Raw genomic sequence first — 13,916 nt, forward strand, 5'->3', positions numbered from 1 at the left:
GAAAGTGTACTGCCATCGAGTAAACAAATTGAGTAATATCATCAAACAGAAAAGGCGGGCAGAATTGATCAACAAAACAGGTGTAGTGTTTTACCACAATAATGTCAAATTTCACGCAAGTTTGGTAACTCCTGAGAAACTGTTATAACTTAGCTGGGACGTGCTATCACACCAATCATATTCGCCAAATTGAGCACACTCAGATTATTACTTGTTCTGGTTATACAAATTTTTTTAACTGTAAGACATTTACTTGAAATGACAATGTCAAAAATCACTTGGTTCAGTTTTTTGTAAGCAACGATCAAAACTTTTATGAATGTGAAATAATGCTACCACCAGAAACGATGACCAAAATGGTTGATATATAATTCAATAAAATATTTATTTATTATAAAAATATTGTGATTTTTTTTTCACGGAAAAAAAATGAAATTACTTTCCGAACAACCCAATGTTTGTTAGAGAGAGTGCCATTTACTCTAATGCAGTTATGCAGTTTAGAAAACTTTATTTCTATATTACAGATCCTTCTATTGGTGATTAAAATATCATTTATTAAAAATATTTTATTTTACTCTTGTTTTCTTATCTCAGTTAATTCTATTTTCTAATTAAATAAAAAATATGTGATAACTTATCATGAGATGAGAAATGCAAACACTTAATTCCTTTTATATCAGTGAATAACTTAATTCAACACTGATTTATTTTATTTTATTTGGGTTCATTGGATGATAGGTAATAGGTGTTTTATATTACTTTAGTGTTACTTGGGGAAAATAGAATGACTGAGTTATGCCAAAACAGGATACAAATTTTACATAAGAAATAATGAAGTTTGTCCCCCATTTATGAGATTTCAATTTGTAAGAGGTTTTCATACACGCCTAAATTAAGGATATACTGTATAAATATACCAAGAATATCAAATATGACTAAACATTTTGAACATAATTAATAAAATATACTGAATTAATTGAAATAAGCAATACTTCTTTAACAGTGAATAAAATTGGAGAAATGCTAATGTTTTTGATCTAGTAAAGGGCTATTTTTAGGCAAGGACACAGCCAGTGCCAGATAGGAAAGAAAGATGGAATACAGTAAACAAATAGGAGGAAGTGGATTATGATATTAGATAGGTGAAACAAAAGACTGAGATATTACCAGGCAGGGGGAGGGAGTATGTCTCTGCTGATTAGCCTGTGCTAGGTACCATAAAAAAATGTATATTTTTGGTATTATGGAATCAATCTGACCCATGCAAATAAATAATGATTGTTTATATTCTAACATAATTTACATTGATATTATCTATTTTAACATTTTCTTACTTTTAAGTACAGTATTTATAGTTACAAAACCCAATATTTAATTTTAATTTAACCCAATTTTAATTGATTATTCTTAGTTATTAAATGACACAAAATTGTTAAAATTTCAAGTAAATTCTTTAATTGTTTTCATATACATGTTAAAATTTGTATTTGTATTGAAATAATTCAGAGAGAAAATATTTTCATAATTCTTGCAGATGATTTTAATCTGATTGTTGTAAAAATTAGTTATTTCATTCATTGCACTGGCTACTTGTTTACTGTCTTTATTTCTGAGATATAGCTGTTTTTCTGGTTGCAATGTAGCTATTAGAACTTGACTAATTTAATTCCATACTAAGATATTCTTGAGTGATACATAATTGACAGTTCTTGATAGTATGTAAATTCATTCATCAAGTGTAAAGATCATACAATAGTAAGAAACTAGTAAGTGATACCAGAACAAAAACACAATTTCACATTGCAATAACTAATGAGTCATACAGAATAATTGATACCTATTTCTAGTTTTATTCTAACAAACAACATAAAATATACTTTAAATAGCTCAGGTACTATATATATAGTACTTGCTGTGTAAGGCACTTCCCTTAAGTACCATGGCTTTTATATGACCTCTTAAACATATAAAAATCATAAGCTATCCCAAATCAAGAAAGCAATATAAGTCTCTTTCCTTTAAAATGCATTTAGAAGAGGCAAAAGAAAATACATAGTGATAAATGAGGAAAATTAACCATTTCCATGTTATAGCGCTTTGAAAATTGTCTGGGTCAAAATGATCCGATGAACCTGACACTGGTTAATTAAACATGTTTTAGTTATGGTGTTATAAAATTCTGGCTTGAAAGAGATGAGACTGTTGTGGGGATTCTGGCCACATGTTAAGCAAAGAAAGATAAAACTGTAGCTGATCCTCACATTTTAATATTTCTCTTTATTCAGTGAGTTTATGTTAGATGTATCTGATAATGTTGTATTAATGCCAGTCTGGTTTTTTCCAGGATAATGTACACATTTGTCATTCATGAGGTCTTTACTATTCTGTAGGAGGCAGTAAAGAGTTGGGTTGGGTTGGAAGGCTATTCATTTATTATTATTATTGTTATTAGCAATGGATCTGAAAATAAGTTTTGGCTTATGGGAACATAGAGAAGGAAGAGGACTGTTGACATTCAGCTGTATTTGATTGGTGTGTGAAATATTCTTGACAAGATAGGTGATGTTACTTAGAGGCCATTTTAGATCAATAATCCTGTTTAATTTAATATTCATATCTTTGAGCTTAAAGAAATAGGTATAGGCATGCTTGGCTGGCATGCAGAAGGCCAAAATTTTGTGGCTGAAGGAATTGAAGAAGGAAGTTGAATATAGAATGGTTGAAAGGATAGTTTTAGGTCAACTATGTGGATTTGCCTCTCTAAATAAAAGATTAATGATCGATAAAGTTTGTTGGTCTGTGCTCATCTGATCCATTTGTTGTGTGATAGACCAGACCTGCACAACATACAGGCTATGAAAAAGAAAGTAAAGGTGTAATGGGTGTATTAGTGTGATTTCATGATATATAAAAATCTTAAGTAATGAGTGTAATTAATTGATATTAATTTAAATTTTCCGTTTTCATAATATGGTTCATTTGCAAAATAGTTTAATCATTAATTATACCTGTACTTGGAAAGTGAGCTGCTGAAAAATCTATCTGTGGCCTGGAGAAGTTTAGTCTATTTTAATTTTGACACTCTATCTACTGCCAAGTTGTTCAGGCCTGTGTTAGGCCATAGGGATTACTATTCATGCACTGGAGAAAAACATCTAAGTCAAGTTTGCTTTTCCAGATGATCAGGACATCATCTATGTAGTGTTTATAGTGAATGGTTCTTTGTATGTGGGTAGAGAGCACTAAGTTTTTCCTGGTGATACCTCACAAAGCTAGGTTGAAATGAACACTACCTTGACTTTTTTCAGCTTGTAGATCTAGTATTGAAGGAGAAAAAGGATGCATTGTATATTAAATCTCTTAAACTCTAAGATTTCAGAGAGATATTGATAGACATTTGAAATGTGGGATAGTAGAAAGTCTCTAAGGCACAGAAGCAAAGTTTAAGTCTAATGGAGGGGCACAGGCTTACAAAGTCAGATATAGATGCAACCTTGTCTATTAGTGATATGACTACTTTGTTGTATAGATGGCAGAAAGGTGAATTCTTCTAGGGTAATGGGAGATAAAGGTTTGTAAATGTTTATCAAAAAGGTACATTTGGGAATGGTACTTCTCAACCACTTGTAATTTCATGCCTTCTTCATAGGCTTTAGAAAATGTAAACAAGCCTTGGAGATTTAGCTATCTTCTTAAGGCAGTGATAAAGCTAAGGTAGTGGCCATCTACTTCCTTTCATTAAGTTTCTTGGATGTGTGAGATCAGCCGGGGGTACTCTTCCACTAGGATTGTTAGTATCACTTAATCAGCGGCTAGTTGGTAAAACTAGTTCTCAGAGTTTTGGATTGAGAGATCCGGTCTAATCTTTTTCTAGGAGGGCTATTAATATTTAAACCAATCCGAACTGTGAAGTCCCGATCTACATCAGGATTCCTGGACACCAGTTAATCAGTTATTTTACACGCGGATTAACACTCGTGTGATTTGATTCAGACAAAGATAAGACATGACTTCAACAATTAATAAAGAAAAATTTAATAATCTAAAATAAACAAAATCATACAAAATGGTAATAGTAAAATAGTTAAAGAAAATCGATTCAGACAACGAATAAATCAAAATATATGCGCCGAGAGAGAGCTCACAAATTCATGAAAACATACAACCTCTTAGTTGACTTTATCTTTCTCTTGATTTGTTGATTTTACTTCTTTTCTCCAGTTCTCTGAGTTCTGTTCATGGAGAGGTCTTGATAGGCACAAAATAAAATATCTCTTCCGTGTTTCTAACTAAACATATCTTTAACATGGAGAAATTATGTCTATGGACGTTGGCTTTATGCATACGATACTACTCCTGACTAAGGGCATTGGCCTTAGGAGTTTGAGTGGACTACGTCTTTCCTTCGTGGGATCTTCTGGCATACTCCTAAGTAAGAGTGTTGGCCTTAGGGAGACAATATGGGAACTTCTTTCCAATATGAGATTCCCCGACGTACTTCCCGAATCATGCAGATCTTTGAATATATCTCATGATTTGTGACCAATCAGCTTATTTGTCTTCATTCACGTGAATGGATGAAAAGGGAAATTATTGAGGGGTCGACAATTCCCAATGTGGTGAGATTTGTGATAGATAAGTGGAAAACAAAGGATGCTTCAACTTCCGTTAAAGGAAGTGGCTCTTTTATCAGTTTTCCCACGTTAGAAAAACAATATTTTCACACCAAAATGAAATAATATTTTACTTTATGATTTTAACGTTATATTTAAATTGTTAATTAGACCCAGGGGCTATTCGGATCTCACAGATGTAATGGTTTACTCCTTCCTGAGATATGAATTTTTTTCATCAGGATAAAGTGTTTGCTTTTATCAGCTCTAGTGATTGTCTTGTCTATAAGCCATTTTTTTGGTTGTTGTTATGGTATGTCTAGGGCAGGGATGGCAAACCTATGGCACGCGTGCCCAAAATTGCACATAAGAAGAAATCATCATGCATGTAAAGCATCGTACAATTTTGATTTCTCGTTTGTCTTTTTCAATCATTGTTTCATTTATTCTAATTAAAGCATTTTTGTTTAATTTATTTAAATATAGTTATTCGAAGTTTAAAACTTTGGCCCACATAAACATCTTTAAAGCTAAGTATGCTTACAGTATGGCATGCGGGCTCAAAAAGGTTCGCCACCCCTGTCCTAGAATATCCCAAGCATAATTCAGTGATTTTTCTGGCCTGTTTATCTTATGAACATTTTAACACTTAAGGAATTTATATAATATAAATAATAATTAATATTTTTGCAATTTAATTACAATATTAAGATATCTACTAACTAATACTATGTGATGACTGAATGGTCAAGATGCTTACGGCATAAACCTATTGCTCTTGGGAACCTAGGATCTAATCAAGTGGGCAAAGAACCTAGGAATTTTTCGTGGTCAGTCTGTCCTAGATATATCGGGTCCTGTTCGCCACTCAGTCATCTCCCATTGTATGCATAGCTGAACCCACAATGGGAGGTTGTATAAAATAGTTATATGACTAAAATTTAACTACATATAGATTATGGGATCATGTGTACTTTATACATAATTTGATATATCATGTACAGGAGAACATGGGGTTTCAAACAGATATATAAAATTTCAATATGAAAGAAATATGAAATATGATCACTCTTATAACCAAACAACTCTCACAATAGCTTCTACTGATACAAGGTTATTAATTAATTCTACAAGTAAAAAGTTTCATTCCTTGGCAAGAACAAAGACTAGCTGATTCTGGATGAGATAAATTAATTGTAATGCTTCTTTCTAGAATCCCAAGCATGTTCTATTAGTTCCAAAGATCTGGCTAGCCAATCCATCCTTTGAACATCCTAACTCTTAAGGAAGTTGTGTCAAACTGAATCCTATATTTTTAAGAATTTATCTGTAAAAAGCATTAAAATTCTTTAAAAAAATCTTTACACAATGCTCAATTATCCCATCCCCATATGATCAAGAACACCTACTAATATACCATTCAATGTAATGCCGTTCCAAATCATTAGCTAACCATCACTTTCTGTATAAAAGTCACGTTCGTTAAGCTTTGTTACACGATTTGCCTCGAAAAAATTAGTCGCAATATGAAAAGAAAGGTCTAAAAAAAGATACTCTCTACAATAATCTGTTATTAAAGCACAATAATGTTCTCAAAGCGATAATAATTCTTTCTCAGTTCTCGATAAAATACACTTCTTAAAATTACTGCTATCATTTTTAAATCATTTCTGGGATAGAAATTCACTCAAATATATGAGATTAATCTACTAATTTTTCTACAGTATCTACGTTATTGAATCGGATAAGCATATATGAGAAATTTTTAACAGAGTTTGTTGGTGAGACCCTTTTGCATGTATTCCGACAAATAAATTCTTTAAGTAGATTGTTTAATTCAAACATTAGAGAGCTTATTTACTAATTTAAATTACAGAAATAGATTTATCATGTTAAGTATAAAAATATTACATCAGATAGATTAAAAGTAATTGGAAAAAAAATAATAAATTTTGACCTTAAATGTCTTTTAAGTCTGTATCAATCGAACATTGTAAGACACAAAATTCATCTACATAAAACACTAAACAGAAGGAATGTTCATTATTACATCAAAAATATTTTATAGTTTATATTTTAAAAATACCTAAACAATTTTTTGTAATTTAATTCAGCCTTTAAGAAAAAAAGTTATTATAATATCATTTTACATCAAGAATACTCCTGAACTACTTCTGACTGGAAGGAGTACATTATACTTCTTCCAGTTATGTAGTTTTGATACAAATTACCCCATGGATACTAATGAGAATTGCTTCTGAATACGAAGAGAGAAAAAATTTTGAAGAGAGAGAGGAAAAAGAAAAGAAATTAAGAATTTTTTTCATTCAAAACAACATGTTCCTTTCAGTTACACAAGTTTGATACTTTAAAACATAAAAATTAAGAATCGCTATGTAGGAAATACGGCAAACACTTCTTTGGGAATTTCATAATTGCTAGTTCCGTTACATAAGCAAGTCAGATTTTTTTCCTAAAACAAATGTTTTTTAGCAAACTCTGTGGAGTTTTTCATATTTAAACGACCTCATTACAGTTTCTCTGTCGTAGATATTGAGTTACAAGTTTGTAATAAAAAAAAAACATTTTTTTCCTTAATTTTTTCACTTTCATTGTTAATATATCAGTGTTTATCCTTGGAAGAATTTAAAATTTGTTTTTATTACGTATTCCATTAATTCTATTATGTAATTNTTTTTTTTTTTTTTTCTTAAAAATAACGCGTTTTAAGGGTCCTTTTTTTTTGTGGATTAGGCGCAGATCATAGAAGAATTTCTACTCCTTGCTTCTACACCCCTCCGGATTAGAAGATGGCGCGTTGTTTTAATAAACAAAACAAAAAAATTGTCTTCCGGATGACGTAATTATCTGGAACAAAGAGTCCGGCAACGTTTGATAATTCACAGAACTAGTGTCGACAGCGGCGACATGAAAAGAAAGTTTCGTCAGAATGATCCAAGGACCCACCCTGCCTCTAACAATTGGTTCACTTAAATGATTATACACACTAATTTTACGTTAAAGAAACGGTCCTGTGTTCAGAGTTTTAAGAAATTATAAGGCTCCATCGTACGTTAAGGAGAATTTTCAAGTAGTTAAATGGATTCAACTAGAACAAATAGCCATGAACTCCTTCATTGCAATGGACTACAGGGGGGAGGCACAATGCGGGTTGCAAACACCGAAAACTCTTCGTTTAGTTAAACAATTGGGGTGGGGGGGAAATATCACTAAAATATTCAAGCAAACCATAAATTTTTCTTAATTTATCGCCGCCATCGTCACCATCCGGTGCTTACAACTTCCTCCGACTTCAATTTTCTTTTCGAAAGGGAGTGGCGGACATCATCACGTGGTCTTAATTTGAAGGGGACGAAATTCGCCACATTATCAACCAATCAGAAAAATGTTAGTAATGAACCGTGTCCAACTCGTATAATCACGTGTTCCCCTAACTCATAACGGGGGGGGTGGGAGACTCGCTCTCTTTTTTTTTTTCTTTCTTTCCACCCCTCTTGGCTCTCTCTCTCCTCTTTCCCTAATTCACGTCTTATAAACAGGGAAGAAAATCTATTGTAAGAACGAAAATGGAAGCCCGGTAGATAAGTGCAGCCATCTGGTCGAATTAAAAACTAGAGGGGGAGAGAAAAAATACTTGGAATTCTGTTCCGCGTTTACTTATAGTAGCACACTAACTGATAAAAAGGAGTGTTTCCGCTTCTCCCTTCTCTCAATGAATTCCTTAAAAACAAATTGAAATTTGAATCCATTCTAAGAGGTGTCAGTAAATAAAATCCAATAAAATACTTGCCCCACCCCTTACTGACTACAACAACTACTACTGCAGTACTAACAATTACACGTCATAATGCTATCGAGACTCGACAGCTGACGTCACACTTGGAAGTGCTACGGGAAATGAATGACGATAGGATTAAGTGAGATTATCTTACGAGAAAACGAAGCCGAAGGGAGGGGGGAGGGGGGTTATAAATTACGATTTTCGCCGTAGAAGGGGGGTGTGTGCGTGTGTGTTTGCGTGTTCTTTTTTTTTTCGGTTTAATTATCAATTAAAATTTTTTCCCGGATTTTTCCGTGTGAGCGGTTTATATTTAGAAACGGCGAGATAATAATAAATAAAGCTATTCTAAGCTGCTACGATTGCACATTTGATCCGTGGTGTAAACATCGGGTGGGGTGATCATCCGTGTTATTTAAAGTCGGCATGGATCTTTTGGCATTCCGGTAATCCGTAATAATAATAATGCTATAGTCTAATTGTCGTACATCAATGGGTCCGAGCTGTCCCACCCCCTTATCTCTTAAAGGGACCGAAAGGTGATATCTAAACGCTCGCGCGATTGTCACACAAAACGCGCGACTGTCCTCGACCCCGTAGAGATAATTAAGTTTATCGAAGCAGCAAAAATATTGAGGCTTGGCAGACTAATCGGGGTGCGGATCTAAAACGCTTTTTTTCTCCCTCCTCCCCTCCTCTGTGGGCATTATTAGTTTCCTTGTTTTTTTTTTTTTAGTGTGTGCGTTAGAAAAAAATATGAAATCGAGAATAAAAACACCTTCTATCATCTGACAAGAGTTTAAAAAAGCAACATTTCAGCTGGGTCATTCCAAGAAAAGAATCCAAAGTCAGACAGGTTGAAGGGAGTGTTGGTTAGAAAATGGTCGTGCACAAACGACGGTGATTGATGGATCAGACAGGAAACGAAAGCCAGAGGTGATTGGACTCGATACAAAGAACAACTTTGATCGAGAAATAAACATTTAATCTACTCAAATTTCACTCTCCCCTCCTCTCCTTCGACTCTAAATCCTAACTCTTTTGTCATTTCGCACCCCTTAAAAAACACAAGAGATGGCCCTCTATTGTTTCTAGTAGAAAGTAAAAGAGGAGAGCTTCTGTTTCGACACCCTAACACGTAAAGTAGGTCACGTAATTTCCAAGAATAATATACGATTGACCAGAATAGTAGTAGTAGTAGTAGTGTATCGAGTGTACTGTACACTACTACACAAAAACACTTATAATCGGGGATTTTTACCCCACCCCCCCGTTTTCGATGGTGGCACGCGCTTTTTTTCTCTCTCCCTACCCCCTTCTGTAACGAGGTTTATTGCGTGTTTGATACGTCGAGAGCCAGGAAACGATGGAGTTGTATTCGCAATACGCGTTATAAAGGGGTGAAGTTATTTGCTGTCAGTCGGAGATTCATTAATAAATCGGACACGCCCACGTTGTAACCGATCCCAATGGGTCAAAGAGCAGCCATCTCACTCTTCTGTCGGGGTCATAGGGCTCGGCAAGAAAACGTTTATGACCTGACCAAAGTCACGTAACGGCTAATGGTCCATTAATAGGGCATCCTTGGGGACACTAGATGACGTATCTTGCCATAAATAAGGCAGAATAGGTGTGAGCATCAGTTTCGCCTCCCTCCCTAACTTACTTATTTCTACAAAAAAAAAAAAAGAAGTGAGTAGTGTTGACCTTGAGGCATTCGTCATTATCAAATCTCCCCATTTTACAGCAGAAAATTCCTGTATGTACAGTAATTTTATTCTTATTATTTTTAACCTTTTTTAAGGCCCGACAGAGTTCACGGCCTTTGAACTTTTTCTATTACTTTCGTATCGTGTATTTTACATAAGCGACTTTCTATAAATTTTCAGGCCCTTCTCGTCTGGGGCCCGGGCGGAAGGCCCTACTCACTGCTCCTCTCTATGGGCCCGATTGCTTACGTGTTAAACGATCATTAAATTGATTATTGAGAATTATTTAGAGGAAATGTAATCTAAATTGGTGCTATTTTTAATGTTAAATCATTGAGACAATTGGGATCAATGGGCCTTCGGGCCCTAATGTTTGTAGATAAATAAATCAATTGGGAGCGAGATCCGACATTTCTCTCAGATCTTGATAAATTACGCTAATTTCTTCAAAAATAAAGCCGATTTTACATTATTTTAGCATAAAATATACATATTTTTATTCTTAAACAGTGGTATTTGTCAAGGCCTTAGGCATACATGACTTGTGAGGCCTCTTATACATAAGTTTATGTACTGTAAAACCCGTATCACACGATATTTGATATCGTATAGAGTCTAGGACCCTAGCTAGTACAGGAATATCGAAAAGCATACATTTACGTGTATTTGAGGCCTTTATCTATGCCTAAAACTGTCACTGCTGTTAATTTATGACGATTTTTAATTTATAACTTGTAAACAAACCGTATGTAACCTTGAGTAGTGCAGAAAAAGTGAAGTGAAATTAGTTGATCAACAAGTATCAGGCTTCCCACGCGTGCAATATCTAACTGTAATATAAAAATAATTAAACATTTTAAGTCCAAATTTTAATCCCTTTGTGGATCTAGTACCAAAAGTATAGGACAGTCGGATGGCCGAAACAGAAAGACACCATCATACCTCTACGGAGGATCCAGAAATTTTCAACTGTTTTAATCCATGTACGTCGTGCCAGTCTCTTATCACTCGGCCACCCCCACTACGGGCCTGGCCAAACAACGATGAGCATGGAAAAAGGCCCTTTTAAGGCCTTAAAAGATCCACAGATCCGTTAGATAGTTAAGAGTTTCATTATATACTACTGTACTCGCTACCCACCCCACTGTGGGCCTGATCGAACCCACGATGTACTCGACAGAGGCCCTGTTATTGTCAAAAATAATTGAAGATCAATATGGGGCAATCACAAACACCATAATAATAATACAAATGCACCGACTGGACCCATTCTGAATGCAGCTGGGATCGTTCCAATAGCAGGCTTATATCAATATATTATAGGATTAACAAGCAAAACTTACTAATTGAATAAATATTCTTTCACTTGTCAAATAAAGAAATTATTTTAAAACTTTTAAACCATACTATTGGAAGGGTGAAAGTTAACAAATGGGCAAAGAGAATAATGGAATGATGCATAAAAGAAACAAAAGGAAAAGAGAAAGAGGAAGATTGAAATAAGGATGACTTCTGCAAGGCCTTCTTCGCAGGCAGGAGCTGGCCTTTTGGGATGCCCTTTGAAGGTCAGAAAAGTACTGGATCTGAGTCTTTTCCTGTAAGAAAGTACACTAAATTACTTATGTCTTTGAAGAATATGCACAATATATAATCTTCTTCAATTATCTTTTATTTTCCTTCTTTTTTTTCTCCAGATTGAATGATAGTCAAATCAAGAGCCAATTAAAGAATACTCCTGGATGATGCCAACCCATTTAAAACATGGTACTGTACATTCAATACATACAACATATATATAAAACACAAGAATAGTTGAAAAGGCATATCTTGCTTAGAAGATATGAGAGAACACCAATTTATGGATGGTATATAGGTGCTGGTTTCTCTAGTACCAGTCCTGATTACTCCATTAAGAAACAATGGAGACCTATATATGATATTTATCTGTTTAAAATAATAAAAAATGATGAAAGTTGTTTCAATGTCATTAATATTAAAATAATGTTTATTATTCATAACTGAACATTATTTAAATTTGTGATTAGTATTTTTTTTAACCGTTCTCTTTCCTTTTTTGGATATTAAGAGGGTTTTTTGTACACCCAAAAAGAGTTCAGTCGGATCTAGAATTTGATGGCTGGATGGTAAGGGGACCCGAGACACCCTATGAACATTTCTGAGTATCCATCCTGGATTTTAACTGAGTTTTTTCAGAGCAGTAAGATAATGTCTTTATCATCTCATTAATCTAGCCTTCTATGATTAACTGTAGGCATATTGTTTAATTAAATATAAACAGGATACTTAATATTGTATACTATGTACATTACTAATATAGAAACAATAAATCAATTATAAACATGACTGTACAAATACACTGTATTTATCATTCTATCATTAGAATTCTATCACATTTAAAGAATATTTTTCCATAGAATTTCAGAAACAATATCATCAAAACATAAGTGGCAAAGTTTTTTCACTAAGCACTATTGCGAGGAGAGCCGCTTTTGTCTGTGAAAGATCTGTATTCATTTTTAATTGTTTTGAGTTTGTCGGAGGCTCTTTCGCCCGAATAATTGGTAATCATTAACGTTAAAATTTGCGAGACTGCTTAGAACTTGAGGCTTTAAGCTACTGCTTACATAGCTTACTTGTAAATCCGTCCCTGCATCTACGTGTGATGTAATGCGGTGCTTCTCAAACTTTTTGGATCACTCCCCCTTGGTTGTGACTGTTAGTCGTAACGCAAATAGGAGGTGACAGAGCCAATTGCTCCCGTCACTTCCTAACGTACCTAATGCCCCCTTGGATAATTCAAATGCCCCTCAGGGGTGATATCATCCTCTTTGAGAAGCACTGATGTAATGTATGATAGGGAAGATGTGGTAGAATACTGCAATCCTCCTGCATCTGAAGACGATATATAATTAAAATCACAAAAGAATAATTACGAATATACATTATTTATAAATTTGGCTTTACGTTTAAGATTAATACATTCATTAAAGTATGTTTGTGTTTGATTATCAATAACCACAAATATTCCATAAAATTTTTCATCATAATATAAATGTCTAGGCCCTAAAAATTATATAACCGTTTATATTTTTAGGGCCTAGAGTCCTAGCTCTGTATTCATTTAAATACTTAAAAATAAATTGTGTCATTTTCTTATATAAAATAAGCAAAGTTGATTTAAGAAATGACAATGAAAAATAAAAATGTAATCAATCCTTTAAGCAATCATTTATCATATTTAATTATATAAGATATAACTATTAAAAAAAAAAATCTGTATTTAATCTACATTTTTATTTTTCTTTATTAATTGTTGCAAAAGTTATGCAATTCATTCCTGGATTTTTATTTATGGCTCTGCTCTTATACTTCTTAAAGGGGGAGTCATTCCTTGTAATTCATTGCACTGCCTGTGCATTTTATATGAATACAGGTAACTGCTACTTAACAACAGACCAAACATATGATGAGGGTCCTGTAAGATTATAATGGAACTGAAAAACTTGTAACTGTCTGCACCAGATATATAAATACTTATTGTTGTGTTATATATAGCCTATATGAGTAGTAGACTATACCTTATGGATTTGTCCAAGTACATGCTATGATGTTTGCTTAACAATATATTTCTTAGAGTGTATTACTATTGTTAAGTGGTGGATAACTGTAGAAAATCCCGCAAAGGATACATAACTTTAAGTGTATATTGGACTCATATTCTTTTGTTGTAAAGATAACAGAGAGGACGTCTTTTATCGTGGCGTTGAGTAA

Source organism: Centruroides sculpturatus, unplaced genomic scaffold (assembly GCF_000671375.1).
Source record: "Centruroides sculpturatus isolate CEXI.00-Female unplaced genomic scaffold, Cexi_2.0 scaffold1210, whole genome shotgun sequence".
Classification (NCBI taxonomy): domain Eukaryota; kingdom Metazoa; phylum Arthropoda; class Arachnida; order Scorpiones; family Buthidae; genus Centruroides; species Centruroides sculpturatus.